This window comes from Rhipicephalus microplus, unplaced genomic scaffold (assembly GCF_043290135.1).
Source record: "Rhipicephalus microplus isolate Deutch F79 unplaced genomic scaffold, USDA_Rmic scaffold_219, whole genome shotgun sequence".
Lineage (NCBI taxonomy): Eukaryota > Metazoa > Arthropoda > Arachnida > Ixodida > Ixodidae > Rhipicephalus > Rhipicephalus microplus.
The window spans coordinates 49466-55000 of record NW_027464790.1 but is presented as its reverse complement, the minus strand read 5'-3'; the positions used below and the strand labels follow the sequence as shown (position 1 = coordinate 55000).

The 5535-nt window shown below is 59.1% G+C and overlaps 1 non-coding gene across 1 annotated transcript; it reads right to left on the bottom strand.

Moving 5' to 3' along the window:
• Nucleotides 1-959: 959 nt before the first annotated feature.
• Nucleotides 960-2774, bottom strand: LOC142792433 (small subunit ribosomal RNA). The gene has a single exon (XR_012890921.1). It is a non-coding gene; the product is annotated as a small subunit ribosomal RNA (ribosomal RNA).
• Between the last annotated feature and the right edge of the window lie 2761 nt (nt 2775-5535).

Genomic DNA, 5535 nt, shown 5'->3' with positions numbered 1-5535 from the left:
CCAAGTCCCTCGTTCTTCCGTGCTTCCTCTTTCGGCAAGTCGTTGCAGCACCTTCCCAAAGCGCGCAGACCCGCTAATCGCGACGAGCGCGACGTGGCCGTGCCGCCTTTCCCTCGGCAGCAAGCAAAACGCCTGGCAACGTCGACGCTCCCCTAACCGCGATCTCGCACCGTGTTTCGTGTGGCGAATTCAAAAGCCGGCCGGCGCTGCTGCAACCATTACGGTCGGTACGCATACGCCGCGGAGGGCGGGACGGTCATCGGAGCGTGCGGTTCCTCCATCGAGTACTGCGCACCTCGGCCGTCGCATCGCCGTGCCATGACCGGCCGCGCGTCAACGCGAACCGGTGCCAGCGAGATCCCTCGCCTGCAAGAACCGACCGGCAGCCTCCGTCACCCGAGGACGCGGAGGCGCTTGCCGCGGACGGCGGGACGGTATGCACTGGTGCACAGCGGACCCGTCACATCGCCAGTTCCTTGACCGACCGCCGACGCTTGTGCCGTTCCTCTCGTACTTGGCAGTCGCCGCGCGATTGTCGGGTCTCGTTCTTGCACGCTCGAACGGTCGGGAGGGCACTCGGCTGGCGTTTCGGGAACGCGCAGCCTCGCCTTCTACCGACGTAACCACGACTCGCCGTTCGCGCTCCGCCGCTCCTGTTTACAGTACTAGGCGGTCCCGCAGCGGTCGGGTCGCGCATTTCGAGCGCTTCGAGCCACGGTGCAGTGGCGGGTCGAAAGCCGACCTATGAGTGCGTTGCGCCGTTTGTACCCGCGTCCGCCACCTGGCCGACCGTCCAAGGTCGCGGTGTTGGCGTCCGCTGGGCGCAACAATTTGTCACGGGGTGCCGCTCCACATTCAGGCAGCCCCGTGGGGAAAAGCCGACCCCGCGTCCAAACGGGGTCAGCGGCAGAAAGTGTCGGGCGCAGACGCAGCTGAGGCGCTCACCCTTCACAATCCGTTAATGATCCTTCCGCAGGTTCACCTACGGAAACCTTGTTACGACTTTTACTTCCTCTAAATGATCAAGTTTGGTCATCTTTCCAACAGACCGGCGCAACCGAAAGGCCGCGCCGGACATCGGTCCGAAGACCTCACTAAATCATTCAATCGGTAGTAGCGACGGGCGGTGTGTACAAAGGGCAGGGACGTAATCAACGCGAGCTTATGACTCGCGCTTACTGGGAATTCCTCGTTCAAGGGGAACAATTGCAAGCCCCTATCCCAATCACGAAAGAAGTTCCACGGGTTACCCAGTCTTTTCAGACAGGGATAAAGACACGCTGCTTCCTTCAGTGTAGCGCGCGTGCGGCCCCGGACATCTAAGGGCATCACAGACCTGTTATTGCTCTGTTTCGTGCGGCTAGGAGCCGCTTGTCCCTCTAAGAAGGTTGTAAGGTGCTGGGAACCCCGCACCTATTTAATAGGCTAGAGTCTCGTTCGTTATCGGAATTAACCAGACAAATCGCTCCACCAACTAAGAACGGCCATGCACCACCATCCACCGAATCAAGAAAGAGCTCTCAATCTGTCAATCCTCCCAGTGTCCGGGCCGGGTAAGTTTTCCCGTGTTGAGTCAAATTAAGCCGCAGGCTCCACTCCTGGTGGTGCCCTTCCGTCAATTCCTTTAAGTTTCAGCTTTGCAACCATACTTCCCCCGGAACCCAAATACTTTGGTTTCCCGGAAGCTGCCCGCCGAGTCATTTGAGTAACTCAGGCGGATCGCTGGTTGGCATCGTTTATGGTCAGAACTAGGGCGGTATCTGATCGCCTTCGAACCTCTGACTTTCGTTCTTGATCAATGAAAACATTCTTGGCAAATGCTTTCGCAGTAGTTCGTCTTGCGACGGTCCAAGAATTTCACCTCTAGCGCCGCAATACGAATGCCCCCGTCCGTCCCTCTTAATCATTACCTCGTATTCCAAAAACCAACAGAACAGAAACGAGGTCTTGTTCTATTATTCCATGCAAGTTTATTCAGGCGACTCGCCTGCGTTGAGCACTCTAATTTTTTCAAAGTAAAAGCACCGGCCATCTCGAGGCACACAATGAAGTGCACCAAGAAAGAACCGGCATGATGTTCAGTCCGAGCCGTCGCATCGGGTAGATGCACTACTCGTCTGGAACTGAGATCCAACTACGAGCTTTTTAACCGCAGCAGCTTTAGTATACGCTATTGGAGCTGGAATTACCGCGGCTGCTGGCACCAGACTTGCCCTCCAATTGATCCTCGTTAAAGGATTTAGAGTGTACTCATTTCAATTACGGGGCCTCAAAAGAGTCCCGTATTGTTATTTTTCGTCACTACCTCCCCGTGCCGGGAGTGGGTAATTTGCGCGCCTGCTGCCTTCCTTGGATGTGGTAGCCGTTTCTCAGGCTCCCTCTCCGGAATCGAACCCTGATTCTCCGTTACCCGTAACAACCATGGTAAGCAAGTAACCTACCATCGAAAGTTGATAAGGCAGACACTTGAAAGAAACGTCGCCGGCTCGTGGCCATGCGATCAGCACAAAGTTATCCAGAGTCACCACACAATACGGGCCGAAACCCGATCGATCTTGGTCTAATAAAAGCACCCGTTACCCAAAGGGCTCCAGGCTCACTGCATGTATTAGCTCTAGAATTGCCACAGTTATCCAAGTAGGAAGAAACGATCTAAGGAACCATAACTGATTTAATGAGCCATTCGCGGTTTCGCCTTATTTCGGCATGTACTTAGACATGCATGGCTTAATCTTTGAGACAAGCATATGATTACTGGCAGGATCAACCAGGTAATCGTTCGACTGCGCGTCCGTCCTCGCCTTCGGCGGGCCGGACGCAGTCTGTGTGCGGCGGAGGCCACCTTCAGGCGCCCCAACACGCTTATTTTGCACTCCGAGATGACGGCGTTCGAGCTCGCTACGGCACAACCTTCCCGAAAGACGAGTGGGAGCCGTGCGGCAAGAAGCACGTTCATGCTCGCTCTTTTTCGTTGCATCGACTCGGTCGCGCCGTGCGGGTTGCCCAAGCCCGCTGCACTGTCGGTGGACCGGCCGGAACTAGCAACGGAGCCGAGACTGCAAAGCCGCCAGACGACGGGTCACGCCCGCGTCTTCGGCGCTTTCGCATCTGAATCGCCCGAGGACGACACGGAACACACCTCGATATCGTGGTAAAACGGCACCGTCCGACAACCAGCCCCTAACGCATCAAGCGGATGAGGCTGCAGACGACTGCCGTGGATTCCCCTGGAGCAGACCCGAGGACACGCTTGACGAGGCCGAAGCCCGCCGCATATCAGACACCCGGTCGCTTTCGCGTACGCCGCTCACGAGAACCCCCACATAATAGCAGCGATAAGTACCCAGACCTCCTTGGGCACTAATACGAGCGTACTCGAGAAAATTTCACCGCGGGTGTGCCCCGAAACGTGTGGCACGTTGAGCGTGCCACAAGTCTACGTCGCTCTCAAACCCGCCGAGGTCGTAGAATTTGCGACCCTACTCACGAAATTCCCACCGAGGATACGGCCGCAAACGTACCGCACCTTGGGTAGGCCACGAGTTTGTGCAACACTACGCTGACGGCACAGCACCGAGGTCGTGCGCGCACGCACGGGAAAATTCCGCCGCGGTTTCTGCCGAAAACGTGAGGCACCACGACTCTCCGCAAGTTCGCGTCGACTGCGAAAGACCGAAGTCGTGAACGACGTGTCCGCTACTCGCCGCCGACACGCTGGACACCAAACGTACAACGACTCGACGGCGTCGTAGAGGCCCACGACGCGGTTTTCCTTAACGACGTCTCGGCGTGGCACCGACAGGTTAGAACGGCCGACCAACGTTCCCTGTCCGCCGTTCGGCTCAGTCGAAGGGCTCGGCGACTTCGGCAACGCTGCGAAGCCGCACGGTGACGCACGCCATGTCCCCATTTTTTTTTTTTTTTTCTTTCTGCGTCTGCCGGGGTGCCCCTATAATAGCAGCGATAAGCACCCAGACCGCCGTGGGTCGCTCGCCCCGGCTGACGTGGTTTTTCGTACTCCTGCGGCGGTCGCCGTCAAGCACGTCCAAATACGCTACTTTCGTGGGCGCATTCACGCTCTTTCGCTTCGCCGGAGTGCCAGCACTCACTCTGCCAAAAACGGCGAACATCCGAGCGGCGGTTCCCACTTTTGCGTCGGCGTCGCAAACCCCGCCCCGGCAGACGAGGTTTGCCGTACTCGTGCGACGGTGGCCGGCGGGCACGTCGAAAGACGCCGATATCGTGCGCGAATTGGCGCACCTTGGCTTCACCGGAGTGCCGCCACTGACTCCTCCAAAAACGGCGAAGATCCGAGCGGCGCTTCCCACTTTCGCATCGGCGTCCCGAACTCCGCCCCGGCTGACGCGGTTTACCGTACTCGTGCGACGGTCGCCGGCGAGCACGTGGAAAGACGCCGATATCGTGCCCGAATCGGCTCCGTTCGGCTTCGCCGGAGTGCCAGCACTGGCTCGGCGAAAGACGACGAACATCCGAGCGACGGTTCTCACTATTGCGTACGCGTCGCAAACCCCGCCCCGGCAGACGCACTTTGCCGTACTCGTGCGACGGTCGCCGGCGAGCACGTAGAAAGACGCCGATATCGTGCCGGAATCGGCCCCGTTTGGCTTCGCCGGAGTGCCAGCACTCACTCGGCCACAAACGGCGAACATCCGAGCGGCGGTTCCCACTTAGCCGTCGGCGTCCCGAACTCCGCCCCGGCAGACGCGGTTGCCGAGCTCGTGCGACTAGCGACCGCGAAGCCGTCTCGCGACGCCGCTTTCGTGCGCGGCTCCCACTGCGACCTGGGTCACCCGAGGTCGACGAGCAAGAAAGAATGTCGAAAAAAAATTTTTTTTTTTTTTGCGTCTGCCGGGGTGCCCCTATAATAGCAGCGATAAGCACCCAGACCGCCATGGGTCGCTCGCCCCGGCTGACGTGGTTTTTCGTTTTCCTGCGGTGGTCGTCGTCAAGCACGTCCAAACACGCCACTTTCGTGGGCGCATTCGCGCTCTTTCGCTTCGCCGGAGTGCCAGCACTCACTCTGCCAAAAACGGCGAACATCCTAGTGGCGGTTCCCACTTTTGCGTCGGCGTCGCCAACCCCGCCCCGGCATACGCGGTTTGCCGTACTCGTGCGGCGGTGGCCGGCGGGCACGTCGAAAGACACCGATATCGTGCGCGAGTCGATGCTTCTTGGTCTCGCAGGAGGGCCGCCACTCACTCCTGCAAAAACGGCGAAGATCCGAGCGGCGCTTCCCACTTTTTCGTCGGCATCGCAAACCTCGCCCCGGCAGACGCGCTTTGCCGTACTCGTGCGACGGTCGCCGGCGAGCACGTCGAAATACGCCGATATCGTGCCCGAATCGGCCCCGTTTCGCTTCGCCGGAGTGCCAGCACTCACTCGGCCAAAAACGGCGAACATCCGAGCAGCGGTACCCACTTAGCCGTCGGCATCCCGAACTCCGCGCCGGCTGACGCGGTTGCCGAGCTCGTGCGACTAGCGACCGCGAACGCGTCTCGCGACGCCGCTTTCGTG